This window comes from Ursus arctos, chromosome X, assembly GCF_023065955.2.
Source record: "Ursus arctos isolate Adak ecotype North America chromosome X, UrsArc2.0, whole genome shotgun sequence".
Taxonomy (NCBI): Eukaryota; Metazoa; Chordata; class Mammalia; order Carnivora; family Ursidae; genus Ursus; species Ursus arctos.
This window is the reverse complement of record NC_079873.1, coordinates 55676264-55703732: the sequence shown is the minus strand read 5'-3', so window position 1 is coordinate 55703732 and position 27469 is coordinate 55676264. Positions and strand designations below refer to the sequence as shown.

The 27469-nt window shown below is 39.0% G+C and overlaps 1 protein-coding gene and 1 pseudogene across 5 annotated transcripts in view; both read right to left on the bottom strand.

The window, feature by feature from the left end:
* Positions 1-27469, bottom strand: part of EDA (ectodysplasin A) — a 428098-nt gene that overhangs the window by 268324 nt on the left and 132305 nt on the right. The gene's annotated exons all lie outside the window — the stretch shown is intronic.
* LOC130543712 (chromobox protein homolog 3-like) lies at positions 11406-26865 on the bottom strand (annotated as a pseudogene).

The following is a 27469-nucleotide window of genomic DNA, read 5'->3' as shown; positions in this document are numbered from 1 at the left end:
CCTGGGATCAGTCCCCACGTTGGGCTCTCTGCTTGGTGGGGAGCCTGCTTCTCTCTTTCCCTCTGCCTGCTGCTCTGCCTGCTTGTGCTCTCTCTCTGTCAAATAAATAAACAAAATTTTTTAAAAAATAATAAAATTAATTTGAAAAGTAGATTTGGAAAAAACATCATTTGTGTTTGGAGGTAGACTGGGCACTCAAAGTCCAGGCTGTCCACAGTCCACACATCTGAATTATGCACACACTGTACTAAGTGTCACAAAATGCTTTATTCAGCCAGCTGGAGACACAGATTTCACACTGAGGAGTGCAGTGCTTCCTATAGGAACAATGCCCCTGTGGGTAGTCAATAAATCTTTATTAAAAGCTTCCTCACAGAGGGAAAAACGGAGAGACAAGTGAACCAGGGGAGTGCTGGTTGGAAGCTTCTGTAGCTGTTTCAGGAGGGAAGACTTATTGGAAACCAAAGGGAATGTCTGTAACCTGTGTAGCAGAGGGCACTGGGGACTGAGAGAAGTGGCCACAAATCATTCTGGAATAAAGGGAATTGGGTAGTCATTTCAAGCCTTTGGCAATTAGATTGCTATGCACCAAAAATACACAACCTCCTGTGTGTAAAGCATTGCTACATTTCCCGGTTGCCACCAATAGCATCTGCTTTTGAAAAGTAATTCTCAGGGCTTATACAGTAAATATATATATATACTGGCACCTCATTTCTAGGTAACTTATCCAGTACCTTCAACTATCCAGAATTAGAGAATAAACTACATGACAACCTACAATATACATTCTAATGGCCAAGCATTAAGATGTATGTTTGCTCATAAAATACAGCAAAACATAACGTTAGGGTTAGGTTCTCGTAAGAGGATTGCCTATGTCTTCAATGTATATCACTCTTAAAATTGTATCTAAAAATACCAGGGGCACAACTGATTAGGAATGGGGAGCTGCCAAATACATCAAGTAGTAACAGCTGACAGCAGTGGAAGAGATTAAAGAACTATAAAAAGCAGATATGAAATTTAAAAAGCATTGCAGTCTGGGGACATTTAGTGTAGGTGCAAACAGTTCTATACATATAAAGTGTCCCCAGTGGAACAGTTAAGGAGCAAAGCAAAAACTTGAGGTCATAATGTTGACAAAACTCTAACCTTGTCCTGATTTTGTCATCTAGTATTACATGAATGGCTCCAAGAAGAAGGCCTTCTTGAAGTGGTGTCAGTCAATTGGGGGGTGTGGGGGGAGAACAAGGCACTTACTAGTCATATGGCTTCAGATGCATCAGTTAATCATTAAGTCTCAGATTTTTTTAAATCTGTAAAATGTGGATACTTACTACTTCCCTTACAGGTTTGTCATAATGACAAAATAAGACACTGTAGATAAAAGCATTTAGTAAAGCATAAAGTGTTAAAAAAATGGTAGCTTTCCATTATCTTTGTTCCGCTTACTCCAAAATATTACTATAAGAATCCATAGTGGTTATCTTACCTTTTTCAAAACTTTCTGTGCTTTCTCATTTAACATTTCACTCCTCCTCTTATATTTGCCAGGGATTATGATGCCATCACTCTAGGTAGAACTGAACCCTATAGGCATCCTTGATTCCTCCCTTTCCATTCATATCTAAACAGTGACCCTGGAGATTTTTTTAACCCCTCCTATAGGTTTCCTTTGCCTTCCATTCCTTCTGATACATTCCCGTCCAGACCCTCAGAGCTCATTTCTAACTGGTTTTCTTATATCTAGTTTCCCCCAACTCATTTGAGCTTTCCTATATCTGCTGTAAAGACAGCTTTGTGTATGTAATACCCTGGATCAAAAGCTTTCACTGTCTTCCCAGTGCCTTCAGGATAAAATCCAAACTCACCAAACTGGCATTCATAAAAACCCATGGGAGGAATTTCTCACAGGTCTCAAGAAAATCTGTGCTTGCTTCTTCTGAGAAATTGGTTCATTTTTACCTCGTGGACCCCTGCAAATCTTATAGCTAATATTTTTCTCTTTGATCTGTCTGCTAAGACACTCAAAGCCAAACTTAGGACACAGCTATAAAATCCTCAGTACTGTGTACTTGGTTTAAACCTTATCATGGCCTCATTTCATTTTCTTACGTTTATTTTTCCTTCACACTCATTTCTCTGTCAGTTTGTTCATCATATTATTGTATTAGTTTCTCAATAAATCAACTCAAATCCTGTTAGAAGGAGGTTGAGTATAAAATGATATTGTGAGACTACAAAAAAAAATACATGACCATATGAATGGAGGAGGAAAAGAAAAGACTAGGTAACAAGAGAGGGAGAAAGAATGAAGATGAAAATGATCTTAACTGATACAAAGATAAATATTAGTTCAACTGTAAGGAAAGTAGAGAGAACTCTTTGAGGAACATTTACTATGAGCATTTGTAATAGTCTAACAGGGAAATAAATGAAGCATTTATAATAACAAATCTGTTCTTGACAACATCTCTGAAAATAGGAAGTTCTACTGCTAACCTTTTGTCTTAAAATATATTACCAAACAAAAATTTAATGAAGTCAAAGCTAAGCAGAATATGATGATGACTTACATTTGTACTGCTTTGTTGCTTACAAAGCCCTTTCACATACAGTATCTCAATGGAACCATTCCGGACTATTCTGCTGTAGAAGCCATTCACATTGGCAAGAAGCTGTTGCAAGCAGCATTCTCCATATCTGGGTCTTTAAAGATGTGGTATTTGCTGTAATAGAAAGTCGTATGGTATGTTGTTTGTTCCCTCTCTCTAAAATCCTCCTCTACTGGCATTTCATCTTGTTTAAATCACCAAACTCTACCATGCCAATGTTAGTCTGATCTCTTTACCCATTCTTATATTGAGCCTCTTTTCAGACACTGGATCCAACCCTCCCTTCCTTCCCCTCACCTTCCAGCCCCCAAAGAACAGCTTTCCACTTCTTTGCACGCCTGGACCACTCCCTTTCAAACCTCTACCCTTCCAAGAAGGCATTTGTTTTTGAAGCATTTCAGCTATGAAGACCACCCACTATGGGGCTCGCTTATTGTTCTCATTCTATATTGCACTGCATCAACTTGTATCTTTAGATTGTAAGCTCCTCAGAGAAAGGATTTTCTTCTTTGTTTAGTGCAATCAACCTATTGTAAAGTACTGTGTATACTTACAGACTATCACTAATGCGGTTCTTCCTGGGTTTCACTGGAATTATCTACTTAGTCATGTGATTCACTTGGGCATCATTTTTCTTCCCCTGAATTATTTGGGCCCCTCTTCCAGATTTTTTTAAAAGTAAAAAATTAGTACTTTCTGCTTTCAAGAGTGCCGTCAGCTACACATTTGAACGTACATGCTTCATCCTGCTTTATTCTATTTCTTACAGATAGCAATATCAAATTAAATACCTTCCAAGAGTCTGCTACAAAGGTAAAACACAAAGCCATTTCCTTCTGGCTAATCTACAGATAATCTTATTCACTCCTGCTGTACAGAAAAATGACACTGGTCCACTTGGAATTGAATATATTCCAGCTATCATTAGTTACAATGCTACATCACGGGAACAATGCTGGCTAAAAAAAAAAAAAAAAAAAAAAAAGTCATTGATTTCCCAAAAACAGAGGGGAAAGAAACTTTAAGATACACAGAGTTATTGAATAATAAATTCCATTTTTCAATTAATGCAAGTATTTAATGACTTTTTAAAGTAAACTTTTAGGGGTGCCTGGGTGGCACAGCGGTTAAGCGTCTGCCTTCAGCTCAGGGCGTGATCCCGGCATTATGGGATCGAGCCCCACATCAGGCTCCTCCGCTATGAGCCTGCTTCTTCCTCTCCCACTCCCCCTGCATGTTTCCCTCTCTCGCTGGCTGTCTCTATCTCTGTCAAATAAATAAATAAAATCTTTAAAAAAAAAATAAAGTAAACTTTTAAAAATAAAAACGCATTAGAGGATAAACAGATCAGATAGTACATAAATTGTGTGGAACCAGGAGTCAGACATAATCCCAAATCCCCTTCAGCAATTGGTTTCCTAAGTATCAACATGGAGAGAAAAAGATGGTTTTTTTTTTTCTTTTGGACAAACTTGTCTCAAACTTCTGCTCAAAAAATATTTGCTGAATATAAATGCTGTTCCTAGGTCTAAACAACAGTAAAAAAACAAAAAACAAAACAAAACAAAAAAACCCTGCAAGCCCAAATGTGCACAATGGAGGAGGGAGAAGCAAGCACACCAGAATAATCCATAAACTGTGATTGTCAAACTATCTCTTTCTAAAAACACAGAGGTAACACTTTGACACTGAATATTCTTTCTCTAGGAAAATCTAGTCCATGTCATTGGAGCACTTCATACAAGGTCCCTACTTCATCCAGCTCATGGGCTATAGTCTTACTCTCCACCCCACTGGAGTTTTTGTCTTATGCTCAATTATCTGGATGAATCATAATGCCCAGTCCTTACTTTTTGTTATACAGATGGAGATGGACACCTTCTAAACACTGTACCTGAAATTTGCAAGTAGTCTTAAAGAAAAGTTCCAAAGAAGAGCACATGGTAACAGAACTGGAGGGACACAAACATGAATTATTTTAGCATCTAAAGTACATTTCAGTATAAACCCTACTTCAGAGTGATACACAACAAAGATGCAAACAAATTGCTTGAGAAGGATGACTCCATAGCCAAGAGACACTATTAAGTTCCTATCTGTAGCCACATAAAGAGTTTATTCCATAGAGAGACTGCACCCACATAGAGATCTTTCCACACAGATCCATCAAATCCTGGCAGTGCAAACATATCAGGACAGGTGTAGATTCTATCACCAATGCCCCTTAGTGAGCATTTCAGAGGTGTGTGGCTAATAGAAAATAAAATATGATGTGACAGGTGAAGTCAAAATGATTAAAATTTGGATTATTAAAATGACATCTTGACACCTTATCTACAATGGCTTTATTATGAAATTTCAGCTTTCCGTTCATAATACTTTGCAATGCCCCTCCAGGCAGAATTAAATGCGCAAGACTTTCTTCCTTATGGACATGTTTCTGTTAAGCAGCTAACAGTATCAGCTGGGATGAAGTCGGAATATCTTTTCAGTTACAAGGAAAGAAGTATGGACTAGAAGAAGTCAAATGTATACCAGATGATAACCTTTTACCACCTAAAAGAGATATATTGGATTAACATGATTTAATCTTGAATACTCAAGATCATAAAATCAATACTATTCAAAAAAGAGAGATTTCATACTCAACCTTGGAATTAAGTTGGCTAAATAAATGTTAACTGCGAGCTATCACACTTGACCAACCAAGTTTGGTCAGCACCCTCTTTAATTACTAAATTATTTGCAACACACCCTTTAATTACTAAGGAGACTTAGCTCAACTAGTTTCTTCTGAGTTCAGCAGGATCTACCAGGACTTTCTCCTGGGCTACATTCAGAAAAATTAGAAAATCAAAAGGACCTGGAGACTAACACTGAGAAAGAAAAAGGGGACTTATGTTAAATGCAGGTCAGAGTTCCCCACTAATTGTTGTTCCCTCAAGTAACCCTCACATTTCTTTGGTTTGAGTGGAATTTTTAAGAATAATTGGTGTCTTCTGCAGATAAAAGACTGGTATCCAAGATCTATAAAGAACTTCTCAAACTCAATACACAAGAAACAAATACTCAAATCAAAAAATGGGCAGAAGATATGAACAGATATGAACTCTTCCAATGAAGACATACAAATGGCTAACAGACACATGAAAAAATGTTCAAAATCATTAGCCATCAGGGAAATTCAAATCAAAACCACCTTGAGATACCACCTTATGCCAGTTAGAATGGCAAAAATTGACAAGGCAAGAAACAACAAATGTTGGAGAGGGTGTGGAGAAAGGGGATCCCTCGTACACTGTTGGTGGGAATGGAAGTTGGTACAGCCAATCTGGAAAACAGTGTGGAGGTCCCTTAAAAATTGAGCTACCCTGGAGGAGGAGTTAAGATGGCAGAGGAGTAGGAGACACCGTTTTCAGCCGGTCCTCCGAGTCGAGCTGGATAGGTACCAGACCAGCCTAAACAACCACGGAACCAGCCTGAGACGCAGGAAGACGCATCTGGATCTCTACAAATGAACATCTCCAGCGCTGAGTATTGAGGTACGAAGCGGGGAGCCATGAAACTGTGCACAGATATCGGAAGATAAACGGAAGGGGGAGGGAGCCGCCGTGTCCGGGTGCTGGGAAGCGGTAGCCACTTGCACGGGAGAGCAGGCAGGTCTCGCGGACGGCACCCACAAAACAGCAGACTGAGACCGTGAGCTGGGTGCGCGTGCCACCAGGCATCTCGCGGAACACCGGAATCCCGGTGCGCTCACTGGATCCAGACTGAGACTGGGAGATCCGGGAGCGCGCGCGGGGCGGCTGGCGGCTGGCGGCATTAGAAACACAAAGGACAGAGATGCGCTGGCCCTGGAAGTGAGGGCTGGGACGCCGGGTGTGGGGCGCACATCCCGGGACGCTGCAGGGTTGAGCAGCACCAACAGAAACAGAGTTAAAGTGGCCAGAACATTAGTAGAGAACGGGCCACAATCCTTCTGTTCCGTGACAGAGGCTGAAATTTGGCCGCTGCTGCTCTGACTCTCAGAAGAGGCACAGCGAACTGCCAGGGAAAGCCGCCAGAGAACAAAAGCCTGGAAATACCAGCTCAGGGAGTGCCCATCCCCATCCCCCCTCACAGGGGACGCCGAGACTCTACCCAAACAGGGCTGCCTGAGTATCGGTGCGGCAGGCCCCTCCCCCAGAAGGCAGGCTGAAAAATCAAGAAGCCCACAACCCGGGCGCCTGGGTGGCGCAGTCATTGAGCGCCTGCCTTCGGCTTAGGGCGTGATCCCGGCATTCCAGAAAGGAGTCCCTCATCGGGCTCCTCCGCTGGGAGCCTGCTTCTTCCTCTCCCACTCCCCTGCTTCTGTTCCCTCTCTCGCTGGTTGGCTGCCACATAAATAAATAAATAAAATCTTTAAAGAAGAAGCCCACATCCCTAAGATCCCTATAAAACAAGGGGCACGGCCTGGGACCCAGTCAATAATTTGGGCTCTGGAAACCCCGCAACCTCTCTTCATCAGAATGACAAGAAGGAGAAGCCCCCCCCAGCAAAGAAAAGACAGTGAGTCTGTGGCCTCTGCCACAGAAATAATGGATATGGATGTAACCAAATTATCAGAAATGGAATTCAGAGTAATGATGGTCAAAATGATGAGTAGAATAGAAAAAACTATTAACGAAAAGGTTACTGAGAATATAGAATCCCTAAGGACAGAAATGAGAGAGAATCTGACAAAAATTAAAAATTCTATGAGCCAAATGCAGGCAAAACTAGAGGCTCTGACGGCCAGGGTCGCAGAAGCAGAGGAACGGGTTAGTGAATTGGAGGATGGGTTAATAGAGGAAAAAATGAAAATAGAAGATGGTCTTAAAAAAATCCACGCCCACGAATGTAGGTTACGGGAGATTACTGACTCAATGAAACGATCCAATGTTAGAATCATCGGCATCCCCGAGGGGGTGGAGAAAAACAGAGGTCTAGAAGAGATATTTGAACAAATTGTAGCTGAAAACTTCGCTAATCTAGCAAGGGAAACAAACATTCGTGTCCAGAGGCAGAGAGGACCCCTCCCAAGCTCAACCACGACAAACCTACACCACGTCACGTCATAGTGCATTTCGCAAATATTAGATCCAAGGATACAGTATTGAAAGCGGCCAGGGCAAAGAAATTTCTCACGTACCAAGGCAAAGGCATCAGAATTACGTCAGACCTGTCTACACAGACCTGGAATGAGAGAAAGGGTTGGGGGAGCATATTTAAAGCTCTTTCAGAGAAAAACATGCAGCCAAGGATCCTTTATCCAGCAAGGCTGTCATTCAGAATTGATGGAGAAATAAAGACATTTCAGAATCGCCAGTCACTAACCAATTTCTTAACCACGAAACCAGCCCTACAGGAGATATTACGGGGGGTTCTATAAAAGTAAAAAGGTCCCAAGAGTGATACAGAACAGAAAGTCACAGCCAATACAAACAAAGACTTGACTGGCAACATGGCAACATTAAAATCATATCTCTCAGTAATCAGTCTTAATGTAAATGGTTTGAACCATCCCATAAAGAGCCACAGGGTTGCAGATTGGATAAAAAGAAATGACCCATCCATTTGCTGTCTACAAGAGACTCATTTCAAACCCAAAGATGCATTCAGACTGAGAGTAAGGGGATGGAGTACCATCTTTCACGCAAATGGACCTCAAAAGAAAGCTGGGGTAGCAATTCTCATATCAGATAAATTGGATTTTAAACTACAGACTATAGTTAGAGATGCAGAAGGGCACTATATTATTCTTAAAGGAAGTATTCAACAAGTGGATATGACAATTATAAATATATATGCCCCCAACAGGGGAGCAGCAAGATACACAAGCCAACTCTTAACCAGAATAAAGAGACATATAAATAAAAAAACATTAATAGTAGGGGACCTCAACACTCCACTATCAGAAATAGACAGAACACCCTGGCAAAAACTAAGCAAAGAATCAAAGGCTTTGAATGCCATACTCGATGAGTTGGACCTCATAGATATATATAGAACACTATACCCCAGAACCAAAGAATACTCATTCTATTCTAATGCCCATGGAACATTCTCAAGAATAGACCATGTTCTGGGACACAAAACAGGTCTCAACCGATACCAAAAGATTGAAATTATCCCCTGCATATTCTCAGACCACAACGCTCTGAAACTGGAACTCAACCACAAGGAAAAATTTGGAAGAAACTCAAACACTTGGAGACTAAGAACCACCCTGCTCAGGAATGACTCGATAAACCAGGAAATCAAAAATCAAATTAAACAATTTATGGAGACCAATGAGAATGAAAATACAACAGTCCAAAACCTATGGGATACTGCAAAGGCAGTCCTAAGGGGGAAATACATAGCCATCCAAGCCTCACTCAAAAGAATAGAAAAATCTAAAATGCAGTTTTTATATTCTCACCTCAAGAAGCTGGAACAGCAACAGAGGGACAGGCCTAATCCACGCACGAGGAAGCAGTTGACCAAAATTAGAGCTGAAATCAATCAAGCAGAAACCAGAAGTACAGTAGAGCAGATCAACAGGACTAGAAGCTGGTTCTTTGAGAGAATCAATAAAATTGACAGACCACTGGCAAGACTTATCCAAAAGAAAAGAGAAAGGACCCAGATTGTTAAAATTATGAATGAAAAAGGAGAGGTCACGACGAGCACCATTGAAATTGGAAGGATTATTAGAAATTTTTATCAACAGCTATATGCCAATAAACTAAGCAATCTGGAAGAGATGGAATCCTTCCTGGAAACCTATAAACTACCAAGATTGAAACCGGAAGAAATTGATTTCTTAAACAGGCCAATTAATTATGAAGAAATTGAGTCAGTGATAAACAACCTTCCAAATAACAAAACTCCAGGCCCGGACGGTTTTCCTGGGGAATTCTACCAAACATTCAAAGAAGAAATAATACCTATTCTCCTAAAGCTATTTCAAAAAATAGAAACAGAAGGAAAGCTACCAAACTCATTCTATGAGGCCAATATTACCTTGATTCCCAAACCAGGCAAAGACCCCATCAAAAAGGAGAATTACAGACCGATTTCCCTAATGAATATGGACGCCAAAATCCTCAACAAGATACTTGCTAATAGAACCCAACAGTACATTAAAAGGATTATCCATCACGATCAAGTGGGATTCATACCTGGGATGCAAGTGTGGTTCAATATTCGCAAATCAATCAGCGTGATACATCATATCAACAAGAAAAGACTCAGGAACCATATGATCCTCTCAATCAATGCCGAAAAAGCATTTGACAAAATACAGCATCCTTTCCTGATTAAAACCCTTCAGAGTGTAGGAATAGAGGGTACATTTCTCAATCTCATAAAAGCCATCTATGAAAAGCCTACTGCAAATATTATTCTCAATGGGGAAAAGCTGGAAGCCTTTCCCTTAAGATCAGGAACTCGACAAGGATGCCCACTCTCGCCACTATTATTTAACATAGTACTAGAAGTCCTTGCAACAGCAATCAGACGACAAAAAGGGATCAAAGGTATTCAAATTGGCAAAGAAGTCAAAATGTCTCTCTTTGCAGATGAGATGATACTCTATATGGAAAACCCAAAAGAAGCCACTCCCAAACTATTAGAAGTTATAGAGCAATTCAGTAACGTGGCAGGATACAAAATCAATGCTCAGAAATCAGTTGCATTTCTATACACGAATAACGAGACCGAAGAAAGAGAAATTAGGGAATCCATCCCATTTACAATAGCACCAAAAACCATACGTTACCTTGGAATTAACTTAACCAGAGATGTAAAGGACCTATATTCTAGAAAGTATAAATCACTCTTGAAAGACATTGAGGAAGACATAAAAAGATGGAAAGATATTCCATGCTCATGGATCGGAAGAATTAACATAGTTAAAATGTCCATGCTACCCAGAGCAATCTACACTTTCAATGCTATCCCGATCAAAATACCAAGGACATTTTTCAAAGAACTGGAACAAACAGTCCTTAAATTTGTATGGAAACAGAAAAGGCCCCGAATCTCCAAGGAACTGTTGAAAAGGAAAAACAAAGCTGGGGGCATCACAATGCCGGATTTCGAGCTGTACTACAAAGCTGTGATCACAAAGACAGCATGGTACTGGCACAAAAACAGACACATAGACCAATGGAACAGAATAGAGAGCCCAGAAATGGACCCGCGGCTCTTTGGGCAACTAATATTTGATAAAGCAGGAAAAAACATCCGGTGGGAAAAAGACAGTCTCTTCAATAAATGGTGCTGGGAAAATTGGACAGCTACATGCAAAAGAATGAAACTTGACCACTCTCTCACACCATACACAAAAATAAACTCCAAATGGATGAAAGACCTTGATGTGAGGCAGGAATCCATCAAAATCCTAGAGGAGAACATAGGCAGCAACCTCTACGACATCGGCCAAAGCAACCTTTTTCATGACACATCCCCAAAGGCAAGAGAAACAAAAGATAAAATGAATTTATGGGACTTCATCAAGATAAAAAGTTTCTGCACAGCCAAGGAAACAGTCAGAGAAACTAAGAGGCAGCCCACAGAATGGGAGAAGATATTTGCAAATGACACTACAGATAAAGGACTGGTATCCAAGATCTACAAAGAACTTCTCAAACTCAATACACGAGAAACAAATAAACAAATCAAAAAATGGGCAGAAGATATGAACAGACACTTTTCCAATGAAGACATACAAGTGGCTAACAGACACATGAAAAAATGTTCAAAATCATTAGCCATCAAGGAAATTCAAATCAAAACCACACTGAGATACCACCTTACGCCAGTTAGAATGGCAAAAATAGACAAGGCAAGAAACAACAATTGTTGGAGAGGATGTGGATAAAGGGGAACCCTCTTACACTGTTGGTGGGAATGCAAGTTGGTAGAGCCACTCTGGAAAACAGTGTGGAGGTCCCTTAAAAAGTTAAAAATTGAGCTACCCTATGACCCAGCCATTGCACTAGAAATCACATAGGACCAGAAAATGAGAGAGCTCACTTCATGCTGTTAATGGTAAATTAGCACATGATCACAACCTAGTAGTAAAAAGGAAAGATTATGAGCGCAAACCTCTCACACATCTTCTAGAGTTTTATCCTCTTCTTCCCCACACAAAGCAGACATAAAACCATACATTTGTATCATAAACAAGCTGTTACTAAATCAGAGCCCCCAAAAAGCATTTTCTTGTATAGGTTTATTCGTAGTAATGTAGTCCACTATAGTCAGTGCAAAGAAGCACCATTACTACAGAGCCTCTAAGAGGGTATGGAAATATCTTTGTCTTTGTAATGGGATTTTACTTGAATAAAAGGAAAGATGTCCTGACAGTGAAAGTCCTAAACACAGAAATGGCTTAGAAGGAGGTTACAAAATTTCATTCCCAAGGGTCTTTTATTTATTTTAAAGGAATATAAAACTACTTATTGGGGCACCTAGGTGGCTCAGTTGGTTAAACGTCTGACTCTTGATCTCAGCTGAGGTCTTGATCTCAGGGTTGTGAGTTTAAGGACTGCTTTGGGCTCCATGCTGGGTATGGAGCCTAAGTAAAAAACAAAACAAAACAACCCCCCCCAAAACCTCCCAAAAAACTACTGACCACTGTTTACCACTATTTACAATAAAGTAAACAATATACAGTTGGATAACATTCTGATTACTCTGAAGTTATTGCTTTTCCTGGTTTCTGCTGAACTAGTAACTCAAATACTGAGAAGATTAAAGCTACATTTAAGGAATGATTTGGGGTAAAGAAAAACATGCAAGTCAAAGAATTTAGAATACAGAATTAGAATAGAGAATTAGAATTAGAAGAATTAGAATACAGAAGTTTGTTAACCCATTTATTCCAGTAGGTCTTAAATCGTCAACATCTCATCATCTGATTATGATTAGGTTTCCATGAACAAAGTCTTAGACATTCCATGAATCATGACCTTTTAATCAATGCGACACAGGATTCCAACTTCTTGAAAAGGAATGGTTCACTAGAAGGAACCTTTAAATGTCCGTTTAAGTAAGTTTTGCTTACTTAATTAAAATGCACCAGGACTTGTCTAGTTTTCTAATTTGGGTGGGGAGGTTGTTGGTAGTGATAAAATTTTCCATTTGGTGATCTTGCAAAGAAACTTGCATTTATATGACTGTAGATAGGGATATGGATTCTGATATAGCTGCTTCTAAATTGTCCAATTTATTTTATTTTTTAAATGTTTTTTTATTACATTATGTTAGTCACCATACAGTACATCCCTGGTTTCTGATGCAAGGTTCGATGATTCATTAGTTGCGTATAACACCCAGTTATATTGCACCATGCAATATGTGCCCTCCTTACTAAAAAAAAATTGTCCAATTTAAATTGTTTACATATTTAAATTGTCCAATTAATCACGAAATTTGAAAGTCTAAGACTTCAGGAAAAATTTCGATTTAACGTCAAGTGATTTCTTAGGTTGCCGAAATTGATGGCATCCCAGAAACATGGGCTTACTCATGATTACAAAATGCTATTTTTGTTTTAGTGAATGTTAAAAAAAACCATTTACATATGTATTTTTATGTATACATACACACACACAAAAAAACCCAAACAAACAAAAAACCCAGAATGGTCCTCAGGCACATGGGAGTTAAACACAAATCCTGATTGAGTAATGATTATGAAGATTTCCCCCAACATTTAGAAAAGGTGTTCTTTAATGCAGGAAAATAATATACCATAGTCTCAAATATTTTTTTCTGATAAAGGAAAGCTTTTATTTGTTCAAGCTAACCAGTGTTCCAGATGCAAAGAAAAAAAAAAAACCAACAACTCCCCCAATACTACTTCAAAATTAACATATCAAACTTCATTTTCATTAGAATGTTATTTCTTCACACAAATAAATCCAAAAACCAAGACCTAGGTTTTACATATAATATATATAAAAAGCAACACAAACAATTAGTGAGCTTCATCTTCTGGACAAGAATGCCAAGTTATTCTCTCTTCATAAAAAGCAATTACAATTTGAGGACACTTTATATTTGCCTCTTTTGCCAGCACCAAGTCTGCCTCATCTGAATCCTTTCATTTCATGAGAAACATTAATTTTCCACTGCTGTCTGTGGCACCAATTATTCCTTCAGGATCAAGACCTCTGGCAAAGCCTCTTGGTTTATCAGCAGCATCTCTTCTCTTCTTTGATTTGCTGTCATCTGATTCACTGTCAGGCACAGGTTTTCTTTTTGCACCATATTTTTCTTTATCAGCTTTTTGCAAATTAAGAAATGCTTCAATTAACTCTGGACAATCAAAATTTTCTTCAGGTTCCCAAGTACTGTCAGCATCTGTAAATCCCTTCCACTTCAGGAAATACTCCACCTTCCCGTTCACTACATGTCAGTTCAATAGTTTTTCCACCACAAATTTTTCAGGATCTACCTCTTCTACTTTTTTACTCTTTCCAATTCTGTTTCTTTCCCATTTTTTTTGCAATGTAGTTTTATTGGACTTGAAGTCTTTTTTATTGCACACTTGAAGAGCTATTATTCAACTCCTTGGAGCAGTTCTGGGTCCCGGGTCTGCAGCATCTCCCCTTTATTTATTAATGGAGATTTTGCCCTGCAAACCCTTAAATTTTTAAAAAGTAACTGAATGTATCGATCTTTTATTGAATCTTCATTTTGAAACACAATTAGAAAAATTTTTCCCCTTATGCTGGTTATAGAAGGATTTACCCATATTTTTTCCTAATACTTGTGTTGTTTCAGGTTTGTATTTAAATCTCTGACCCATTTGGAGTCTATGATATCTTTTTCCAAATGGCTGTTCTGGTTATCTATTGATGTGTAACAAACTATCCCCAAATTTAGTGGCTTAACATAAAATTTGTTCTATTCGATTCAATAGCTCTGTGTGTAGATTTGACTCAGCTGGGCAGTTCTGCTAATCTTCCTCAGGTTCTCTTGTACAGTTGCAGTACTTGATGGCTGGGGCTGGAGTTATTTAAAGGCTTGTTTTTAACAGCAGGAAGGCAGGGCCTCTCTCCTTCCGCATGTAGTTCCAGGGCTGCTTCTCTCCATGTGCCTTTTCCATTTAGTCTTTCCAGTTAGGTAGCTGGATTGCTTCTTACTCTTTTCTTCCTTTTCTTTTCATTTTTAAACAGTTTTTATTGTGATAGATTTCATATACTATAATATTCACCTATTTATGATATGCAGTTCATTGGTTTTCCGTACACAGAGTTGTACAACCATCACCGCAATGAAACTTGAAAGTATTTTGAACATCCCAGAAAGAAACCCTGTACTCATTAGCAGTCATTCCTCATTTCTGCTGCAGCCCTCATCCCTGTTCTGCCCTCAGTCACTGATCTACTTTTCTGTCTGTATGAATTTCTATATTCTGGGTATTTCATATAACGGGGATAATACATAGTCTTTTTGACAGTTTCTTTTACTTAGCATGTTTCGAGTTTCATCCATGTTGTAGCATATATCAGAACTTCCTTTTTTAATACAAATAATAATCCATTGTACAGTGACATCACAATTTATTTATCCAAATATCTGTTGGTGGACATTTAGGTTGTTTCCTCTTTTTGGCAATTATGAATAATGCTCCTTTAAACATCTTTGTACAAGCTTTTGTGTGGACATATGTTTTGATTTCTCAAGTATACACCTAATAGTGGAATTACTGGGTCATCTGTTTAGACTTTTTTTAAAAATGCCATTAGAAATTTTATTTTCATCATGATTAAGTGTACTCTTTAATTCTCATCCCCTGTTACGCCCATTCTCCCACTGCCATCACCTCTGGTAACCATCAGTTTGTTCTCTACAGTTTTGGTTTGTCTTTTTCCCCTTTGCTCTACATATGAATGAGATCATATTGTATATTCTTTCTTTGACCAACTTACTTCACTTAACATTATACTCTCTAGCTCTCTCCGTATTGTTGTAAATGTTAATATTTCACTCTTTTGCATTGCTGAACTTTATATATATCACTTCTTTATCCATTCTTCAATAGACATTTGGACTGCTTCCATACTTTGGCTATTGTAAATAATGCTGCAATAAGCATAGGGACATATAGGTGCATGTATCCCTTTGAAATAGTGTTTTTTGTATTTTTTGGGTAAATACCCAGTAGTGCAATTTCTGGCTTATAGGGTCGTTCTATTTTTAACTTCTCAAGGAATCTCTATACTGTTTTCCATAGTGGCTGCACTAGTTCACATTCCCACAAACAGTGCCAAAGGGTTCCTTTTTCACCACATTGTTGTTTCTTGTGTTATTTTAGCCTTCTGCCAGGTGTGAGGTGATATCTCATCGTAGTTTTGATTTCTTTTTCACTGATGATGAATGATGTTGAGCATCTTTTCATGAGGCTGTTGGCCATCTATATGTCTTCTATGGAGAAATGCCTGTTCATGTTTCCTGCCCATATTTTAATTGGATTATTTGGTTTTTTAGGTGTTGAGTTGTATCAGTTCTTTATATATTTTGGATACTAACCCTTTATTAGATGTGTGGTTTGCAAAAATCTTCTCCCATTCAGTAGCTTGCCTTTTAGTTTTGTTAATGTTTCCCTCACTGTGCAGAAACTTTTTTTTTATTTTGATGTAGTCCCAATAGTTTATTTTTGTTTTGTTTCCCTTGCCCCAGGAGACCTATCTAGAAAAATGTTCCTACCACCAATGTCAGAGAGATTACTGCCTATGCTCTTTGAACGGATTTTTAAGGTTTCAGGTCTCACATTTAGTTCTTAATCCATTTTGAGTTTATATTTGTGTATGGTGAAAGTGGTCTAGCTTCACTCTTTTGAATGTAGCTGTCCAGTTTTCCCACTACCATTTGTTTAAGGGACTGTCTTTTCCCTATTGGATATTCATTCCTCCTTTCTTGAAGATTAATTGGCCATATAGTTGTGGGTTCAATTCTGGGTTTTCTATTCCGTTCCCTTGATCTATGTGTGTATATTTGTGCCAGTGCCATACTGTTTTGATCACTACAGCTTTGTAATATAACTTGAAGTCTGGAATTGTGATGCCTCCAACTTTGCTTTTCTTTTTCAATGTTGCTTTGGGTATTCAGGGTCTTCCGTGGTTCCATAAAAATTTTAATATTGTTTGTTCTAGCTCTGTGAAAAATGCGAGCTCGGGTTCTTTTTTGCATTTTGGTATTTTTATAGGGATTGCATTAAATGTGTGATTGTTTTGGGTAGTATGGACATTTTAATAATATCTGTTCTTCCAATGCATGAGCACAGAATGTCTTTCCATTTCTTTGTGTCATTTTCAATTTCTTTCATCAGTGTTTTTATAGTTTTCAGAGTACAGGTCTTTCACCTCTTCAGTTAGGTTCATCCCTAGATATTTTATTGTTTTTGGTACAATTGTAAATGGGATTGCTTTATTTCTCTCTCTGCTGTTTCCTTATTAGTGTACAGAAATGCAGATTTCTGTACATTGATTTTATATCCTGCAACTTTACTGAATTCATTTATTAGTTCTAGCAGTTTTTTGGTGGAGTCTTTTGGATTTTCTATATATAACATCATGTCATATGCATGTAGTCAGTGTTTTGCTTCTTCCTTACCAACTTTTATGCCTTTTATTTCCTTTTGTTGTCTAATTGCTGTGGCTAGGACTTCCAGTACTATGTTGAAGAAAAGTGATGAGAGAGGTCATCCCTATCTTGTTCCTGACCTTGGGGGGAATGCTCTCAGTTTTCCCCCATTGAGGATGATGTTGTCTGTGGGTTTTTCATATAAGGCCTTTATTATATTGAAATATGTTCCCTCTAGATCTACTTTGCAGAGGGTCTTAAACATGTCAAATGCTTTTTCTGCATCTATTGAAATGATATGATTTTTATTCTTTCTTCTATTGATGTGACATATCACACTGAATTTTGTGAATACTCAAACACCCTTGCATCTTGGGAGTAAATCCCATTTGATTGTAGTGTATGATTTTTTAATATGTTGTTGGATTTGGTGCTAATATTTTATTGAGGATTTTGCATCTATATTCATGACATAAAGGACTTAGAAGGAGGGTACAAAATTTCATTCCCAAGGGCCCTTTATTTTTTTTTTATTTTTTAAAGATTTTATTTATTTATTTGACAGAGGGAAACAGCCAGCGAGAGAGGGAACACAAGCAAGGTGAGTGGGAGAGGAAGAAGCAAGCTCCCAGTGTTGGAGCCTGACGTGGGGCTCGATCCCGGAACGCCGGGATCATGCCCTGAGCTGAAGGCAGACGCTTAACGACTGAGCCACCCAGGCACCACCCAAGGGCCCTTTAAAAATAAGAGATGTGTCTTTCTAGAAAGGTTTAGGTAGAGTTGAGCCTAGAGGGAGGAAGATGGATGAGACCCCTCCAAATCCATGCAGCCCTATAACTCTAAAAAGGGTCTTAACTCTGTGTATTCCACAGATGGAATAAGATAAATATGCCATTTATAATTACTATCATGATCCATCCACAGATGCTGACTGTTTGCCATTTGAGGTTCATAAAGCACCACTCAGTATACTATATAAAGAATGAAATTGTATGTCTTTTGGATGGGAATACTTGGGATAAAATGGGAGGAAGGAGGAAATGTCTTGGTTAATAGGAAAAAAATATGTGTAGCAATAAAAAAAATTAAAGTTACTTCAAGAGGAAAATAAACTATAAAAGCTTTTTTACTTCATCCATTCTCCTGACAGAAGTGACAGCTCCCTCTCCTCCAAAACAGAAAGAAAGAAAGGAAGGAAGCTCAGTGAGCTTTCTAAAAGGACATCATTTCTAAAAGGACACAAGAGTTATATTTAGCTTTGGAAAAACAGTGGTTTTCAGGGACTAATATTCTATTGGATCTAATGTCAGCATGGCATTATTTCTATTATTTGTATATAGTTCAGTGTTCTTAGAGAATCTAGGGATTCTTCACCTATCTCTGGGTCTCAAGAGGTCTATATCAACTCCTGTCTTGTAGCCAGGAAAAGACTAATCAAGTCCTAACAGGTACCCCAAGTCCTACTTCAGAGCCACTCTAAACCTGTGCCTTAACTCCCAGTCAATTCCTTTCTTTGTCCTGCCCACTCTACCCAATGACCCAGTATTTTGAGACAGTCTTACATTTCTTGATTAGCCTCCTATCCAAATGCTTATTTTCTGTTATTTAACAAACACTAATATGTATAGTGTTTTAAGCACTTCATAAATATCAACACATCTAATCAGTGACACAACCTTATAAGGGAAGTTACATCATCCTCATTTTATAGATGATAAAAACTCAGGCTTAGAGAAGATTAATTAACTGACCCAAAGATCATGCTTCAAGTAAGTGGTGGAGCACAGATTAGAACCCAGGCATCTCAAGAGTCCATGCTTTTAGTTACTATACTATGCTGTCTTCACAAAGGAGACAGTCAAATAAATGATGGTTGTTGGTTTACCAATTATCCTAAAGATCCCCCGCTTTTCCCTTTTTTAAATGTAATAATATTGAAGCAATAATTCTTTAAAGGCAACCAGTATCATCAGTCCTAACACTGTTTATATGATGCACACTTACAAGATATCTATCACATGACAAGCCTTTTTAGCACAGTACTTAGTAATAAGGCTTTGCACATTCCTGGAGATGGGCAGAAACAGAACTTGCAAATCACCTTACTTCTCATCCCTTTACCTAATCAACTCCCTTTTATAAATAGAAGAGTGTATTTTTCATTTCCAAAGATTTTTCTATTACAGATTTAACAGGTGTTTCTATGGATCCTAGTAGCCTGAGGGCTAAATTAAAATATCTGGATCACAATGAAGGCAACCAAGAGACATCAAAGCCCCCCATCCCCCTGCTCCAAATCCTGAATCTTCAAGTAAAAACTTCTCTCCTGGGCCAGGCAGGATCTCTCAGGTACCTGCTAACTGCTCCCCCCACCACAGGAATGGGCTAAGCAACTTTCTACCATCAGGCTCCTCTCCAAGGGGCTACTTTCATCCTCTTGTATTTGCACTCCTTACTGGCATGGCAGCTGTTGAACTGAATGCTGTTCGTCTGTCAATTCCTGGGCTCTGCCATTCTTATTTGGGCTTCTACATTTCCATATAACTGTCTCACCAGCTAATCCTGACCACCAACTTTCCAACACTCTATTTTGAGCTTCCCCAATACTAAAACTAGAAAGAGAGGATAGTCTTAGTTTTTTCCTTTTCTCTAGCTCCATATCCAATCCATCAGCAAGCCATATTGACTGTAAATTCAAATTATAACCCAAATCCTCCCACTTCTCTCATTCTCCATCATTACCATCTTAATCTAAGACCATATTATCTGTCTCTAGGACAAAAGTAGTTGCATCCTAACTAGTGTCCCTGCTTCCACTCTTGACCTCCTACAATCTAATGTCCACTCTGCAAACAGTAATCTTGCTAAAGTACAATCTAACCAATTACACTCTCCCTTAAAATTTTCCAGTGGTCTCCCACTAAACTCAGAACAAATCCAAATTGCTTACCATGGCCTATAAATCCCATCTGAATAATCTGGCTTCTGGTGATATCTCATACCACTCATATTTTCCCTCGGGTTCTAAGAAAGGCCGAACTCTTCCTATCTCAGGGCTTTTGAACTCACCTTTTCCTTTACCTGTAACACTCTTTCTTTCCTGACTCTGTGTGTGGCTAGATTCATCTCATCTATAAAGCTCCGTTTAAATGTTATCACCTCAAACAGGCATTCTAACCATCCTATCGTAACTATGCTTCTCAACATTATTATCTTTATCTTACTATGCTGATTCTTCTTCATATTGATTACCATCTGACATTTTTCTTAACTATCTTTGAAATTTGTTGCCTGTACCATCTCCAACAGTAGGCCTGTAAGTTCTAGGAAGGTAGGGACTATTTCATTCATAGCTGTATCTCTAGTGCCTAAATTCTCAGAACATATTTTTGGAAGTGAGGAAGCAGCTGCCTATTGAGTGCATGGAGGAAACCTCTGTTGGTGTTACAAACCTCTTACAGAAGCTTGGGCCTTCCTGAGGTTGTCCCTCCCTATGGCTATATTGGACATCAAATCCATTCCCATGTGGGACCAGAGCAGTATCAAGTATTTCTCCTCATTCTATTTGTACGGGCCAGGAAAATATGGCCCACCTCTTTTCCCATCATTCAGAGGCTAGTGCCTCTCTTCAATTTCTTTTTTTTCCTGGTGCCAACAGAAGGGAAAGGAACCCCCTTTTGCCAGCAAAACCTTCATCTTTTTCTATCTGCCCTTCCTTGCCAGAGTTAAGACTTCTCTCTCTTCACTCCAAAACATTTTTGCTCCCACTCCAAGCCAGGCTTTATATGCCCAAGAATCCAATTTGTACCCTCTTTTCTGCTCTGAAAAAGAGCATACTGGAAGTCACAAAAGATGTTTTGTGGGCAAAAAAAAAATAAATAAATCCTAATAGATGTCTGAAGAAATCTACCCTTTCCCTTAATAAAATTATACCCAAATCTCTAAGAAGAGAAGAAACTATATGCAGGAGGATGAAAATTCAGGTGGAGGGGTGGCTAAACTTCAGACTCCTGAGCTGTAATTTCTATGTAGAAACTGTCCCTAAATTACCAACCTTAGAAGATCTGGGTAGTTTCACTAATGGAACAGTGCAGTTTCTTTAAAAGGCATACTTGCAATATTTCCATGGCAACCTGAAGCAAACATACTTCTTGCTTAGTGTTTGCATAAAGGAGAGGCAGCTACAATACAAATAATGGGAGAGAGAGAGAGAGAGAGAACGGACAAGGGAAAGAGAGAGAGAATGAGAGGGGAGACAGAATGAGAGAGAAAAAAATGAAAGAGAACAAAAGAGAAAAGGAATGAAAGGAAACAATGAGAGAATGAGAGGGGGAGTGGGAAAGGGAGGAGGAAGGGGGGAGTAGAAGATCTTGGTTTTCATAATTTAGCTTTTATGACTAAATGTTTCTGGGGCACTCAATGTTTTGGAACACTGATAAGTCACTTCCATTAGTGAGGCTTTTAGTATTTTATTTGTGGGGTCTCTTCCTTCTTAATGAGCAAAGGAAAGGTCACTTTGATGCTCCAGAGCACAGGAGAGCCAAAGTCAAAAGATTTTGGAGCTCAAACCCACGTATTTGGTTTTTTTCCTTTTGATAGCTCTGATTAAAAGTGAATCGATAGAAGACAGGAAGCAGAACCATTAGCTAGCAAGATCACCAATCTCAAATAGCATTAACTACAAGAACTGCTGATCTGATCTATTAGTGCAGTGGTTTCTAAACCTTTCTATCAATTTTTTAAAATGCTATTTCCCCTGCAAGGGCCTCCATTTCTGAAAGGCCTAACCTCCTAGACAAATGGTACTTATTAATTAATCATTCTTTAGATTTTATCAATTGAAAACATATAGCTACCCATCAGAACTTGTGAACAGTATTATCACAAGCTGACACAATTCCAAGGTAAAGCATAGAAACTGGACATGTTAATCAGTATGTTAAAACTGCTCAAATATCCCCATTCCTGCCCTTCATAGACTCCAGATTAATTAAGTGTGATCTAAAGAATTCCACATATCTCTCCAGAGGAAAAAATATTAAGTGATGGGAAATCACATCTTTCTATCCATTGAAAAAGAGTACAGAAGTCCCAAGCAGAGAAAAAGAGGAGCTACTCACAGGATTGGTGCTATGTGGATGCCACTTTAGGCAGAATGAGAGAGAGAGAAAAAAAACATGGACTGTAGAGTGGGCAGACCTGGGGGATGACAGCCACATTCTATAACAAGAATATATCAGCTTGTGCCCTTAGGCAAGTTATTAAGTTTCAAGTACTTTACCTAAAAATGGGGTGATATCACCTACTTTAAAGCACTATTATGCAGTTCATAAGTATATAAAGCACCTAGCAGCACTATCCTCCCACCCCCACAATCACAACAACCACAAAGTCTTTTGCTTAGCCTCTTAAATCCTCTTTTCTGGAAGGTCACCTGCTGGATGGTAAAACCAATGGGTAGATACCATTCAGGGGTTCAGTTCATAGTATTTCTTTAGCTTCTTGCATTCTTTCACCAAAATTTTATCTAACATGCAGCCTTTAATTATTTGTTTCCTCTGTTAATCTTTGGGGGTACAAACATATGCTGGAGTATCTTTATAACATTGCCTTTAAGAGTTCATGCAATAGAGTCATGCATTTGATAGCTGTGTTATGACCAAAGATTACAGTAATAATTCCAAGTCTTGTGGGAGGCACAGAACTTCAGAGTAAGACACCCAGGGTCAGAATTCCATACCTACCCCTGGCTTGCTGTGTAATCTTGGAAAAGATACTTCATCTTTTTGAGCCTCAGTTTCCTATTCTGTAAAACTAGAATATAATAACCACTTCCAAATGTTTCTGTAAGGAGGAAATGAGATAATGCATGTAAAGGGTATAGCACAATGCCTGGCACAGATATTCATAACAGATTGTCAGTTTTATTATAATATCACCTTGATATGGTGAAGAGCATTACAGTAAAGCATCAAACGCACTGTTCTCCTGACACAGTACATCATTCATACATGGAAGGTTTGAGGGCTCAAAGCACGGTATCCAAGTGAATAGGAGGCATCCACTTGCTTTCTATATCAGATAGTATGGATATCCCATCATTTGTGCCCAGATAAATAATTAAACTTCAAACACAAAAAGAAGATTCTGGGAACATTATATAACAGTCTTTAAATCTGGTGTCTCATAAAATTTCTCCACCTCAAAGCAAACTGGTGCAGTCACTCTGGAAAATGGTATAGAGGTTCCTCAAAAAGTTAAAAATAGAGCTAACCTAGGATCCAGCAATTGCACTACTGGGTATTTTCCCAGAGAATACAAAAACATCAATTCGAAGGGATACATGCACCCTGATATTTACAGCACCATTATCTACAATAGCCAAATTATGGAAACAGCCCAACTGTCTATTGACTGATGAACGGGTAAAGAAGAGTTGGTAAAAATATACAATGGAATATTACTCAGCCATAAAAAGAATGAAATCTTACTATTTGCAATGACATGAATGGAGCTAGGAGAGTGTCAGTCAGTCAGGGAAAGACAATACCATATGATTTCACTCATATGTGGAATTTAGGAAACAAACCAAATGAGTAAAGGGGGAAAAAAGAGAGAGGAAAACCAAGAAATAGAGCCATAACTATAGAGAAAAAACTGATGGCTACCAGAGGGGAGGTGGGTGGGGGATGGGTTAAATAGGTGATGGGGATTACCAATGTTCATAGCAGCAATGGCCACAATAGCTAAACTGTGGAAGGAGCCGAGATGCCCTTCAACAGATGAATGGATAAAGAAAATGTGGTCCATATATACAATGAAATATTACTCAGCCATCAAAAAGAACGATTACCCAACATTTGCAGCAACATGGACGGGACTGGAGGAGATAATGCTAAGTGAAATAAGTCAAGCAGAGAAAGACAATTATCATATGGTTTCACTCTTTTGTGGAACACAAGGAATAGCAGGGAGATCCGTAGGAGAAGGAAGGGAAAAATGAAGGGGGGGGGTAAACAGAGGGGGAAATGAACCATGAGAGACTATGGACTCTGGGAAACAAACTGAGGGTTTTAGAGGGGAGGGTGAGGGGTGGGGGGATGGGCTAGCCCGGTGAAGGGTATTAAGGAGGGCATGTATTGCATGGAACACTGGGTGTTATATGCAAACAATGAATCATGGAACACTACATCAAAAAGTAATGATGTACTATATGGTGACTAACATATCATAAAAAAATATAGGTGATGGGGATTAAGGACTGCACTTATTGTGATGAGCACTGGGTGTTATATGGAAGTGTTGAATCACTATGTTGTACACCTGAAACTAATACTACACTGTATGTTAACTAACAGGAATTTAAATACAAATTTTTTTTAAAAGATTTTATTTATTTATTTGAAAGAGATAGAGACAGCCAGCGAGAGAGGGAACACAAGCAGGGGGAGTGGGAGAGGAAGAAGCAGGCTCACAGCGGAGGAGCCTGACGTGGGGCTCGATCCCATAACGCCGGGATCACGCCCTGAGCCAAAGGCAGACACTTAACCGCTGTGCCACCCAGGCGCCCCTTAAATACAAATTTAAAAAAAAAGTCTCCATTTCATGTAGCATAAAGTTCAAGTTCACTGATTCAGACCAGATGGAAATGCAACACATTTCCAAAATTAGCCACCTTAACTATTTCCAGATCTTCATGAAATAGAAACAGGCCATGGATATTCTGCTAATGCCTGGGTATTGAACATATTCACCTACCCCTAGGGTGAATTACCCGAAGACTTCATGTGGGCAGTTAACACTATCTTATACATCAATTTTTTAAATCACATAATTTTAATGATTTACTAGCACCATTTTCACTTGGCTTGTGGTGAAGGAAGGCATGAGGTATAGAAAAGACAAGTAATATCATGGTGTGACACCAAAGCATTTAATGGAAGTCAGAGACTGACTTATTATATAATCTTAGCCAGGGAAAAAAATCCAGCTGCTATATAGTATCTAATATTTAGCAATAACCACCAGATATATTGATCTACTCCTCTTCTATATCCCTTCCAAAAGTAATACCTTAGGCAATTTCCCCAATGATATATCGGAAATGAAGATAGTAGTAATAGCAATAGTGGTGATGGCGATAATAGTAGATAAAACTTATTTCAACTTCCTATTGGCCATATCCTGTTATAAACACCTAACAAGCACTAACTCACTTAATCCTCACAATACTAGAAGGGAGGTACTCTTATCTGCACTTTGTAGAAGAGGAAGATGAGGCACAGAAAAGTGAAGTGACCTGCCTGAACCACCAGAAAGTCAGAAATCAAACCTAGAATTTTGGCTCTTAATCACTATGCAAAAAGTAAGTAGCAGAAGAGCACTGGAAGGGGAATTCCACTTCCAGCCCAGATGGAGTAAAAGGGGCCAGATTTACTCTACTTCCTTAAGCGACTAGAAAACGAGGAAAAAAAGACGTAACACAACGTTTTCCCAAATATCAGACAAGTAACACAGGGCTGTTATCCCCCTCAAAAAGGAAATAAACAAGGTAAGTGCAATATTTCCCCAGCTTACTGTGTGGAGGCAGTTTTCAGGCCACAGTGCAAGGAGAGGAAATTCAAACAGAGGAGCTCATGGAGTTGAAGAGACAGAGATTGGAGTTCAGAGGGGCCAATGCGGTTTGAAATTGTAGAGGGAAGTATAGGAGATGAGGGAGCTGTACAGAGACTGTGAGCTCCAAAGACACTACTAAGAGGTCTCCTTGAGTCTTTGGATGATTATTGAATCTGCATATATGCATGAGAGGAAGCTACTTAGAAGCTGGGGATAAAACCATGAGAAAGGAATGGGGGGTGATTTATAGAATAGTGGCATGAGGAGCTTGATAGCTTTAAACCCAGTAAAGAACCATAATTGGTGAAAATTATAAAAAAAGTAACAACCACTAAAACTCTCTGGAAATTGTCCTAAGGACACACAGAAAACCAAGAAACATTTCTGCAAGAAAATCTAAATTTTGGTGAGAACAGTGATAGTCTGTGGCTTTTAAAACATGATTCATCCTTTGCCCTTACCTCCCAGTTTCCCAACTCAGTGTTGACAGAAGCTACTGTGGCAGTTGTAGCCAACAACACAGGGCAGTTTCCCCCCAACTCAAAACCTAGGATTACAATGTCACATGCGGTGTGGCAGGATGCCCACCTTAATCATCCCCCAACCCTGTTTTCAGAAGCCCTAATCTGAGTGGGCATGGCCAAAAGATCTGGGATCCCCTTTCTCTACTCAGGTACTACTCATAAGCCAGAAACTCTACTCCAGGCATGGCAGATCAAGAATGCCCTCGCCTCATCTTGCTTATAAGATGAAGTTCTAGACAGGAAAGCCAAGAAGTCCGGAAGCTACTACCTGCACCCAGAACACCATGAATAAAGCAGGGATATAACTGAGAAGCAGGCCAGTTAAGACTGTTTTTTAGTGGTTGCACTAGGTTGCTCTTATTACAACCTCCCTTGAAGTAATATTACATTATTTTACATACAGTATAAGAACCATATACCTTTATTTTGCCTTTTCCATCCTTTATGCTATTGCTGCCATAGATATATTTTACTTTTACACATACTATAAACCCCACAATACATTATTATTTTTACTTTAAACAGTCATTTATCTTTTAAGGAGATTTTTTTAAAAAGACTTTATTTATTTATTTGACAGAGAGAGAAAAACAGCCAGCGAGAGAGGGAACACAAGCAGGCGGAGTGGGAGAGGAAGAAGCAGGCTTCCAGCAGAGGAGCCTGATGTGGGGCTCGATCCCAGAACGCCGGGATCATGCCCTGAGCCAAAGGCAGACGCTTAACGACTGCGCCACCCAGGCGCCCCTTAAGGAGATTTTTCAAATGACAAAAGGTCTTATATTTAGCATTTATGGCACCCTATATTCCTTTATTTGACAGTCTTAACCTCCAGCTCTGGAGGAATGGTATAGATATTTTCCTAGCAGAACAGAAAGATGATAAAAATAGAGAGCTCCAGAACTCTCCCCAAGAGAACTGACTTTATTTTGAACAGAACATGAGGAAGTTCAATCCTCAGAGCACTATCGAAAACAATGGTGATAACAGTAGTGAGCCCTTAAGTAGGGGCTGGTTGCTCCATGGTACCAAAACCATGCATCAGCTAGAAGCTAAAGAGAGAGAACCAGGGAAAGATATAGCTAAGAAGAGGCTTCCCAGGGTCAGAAT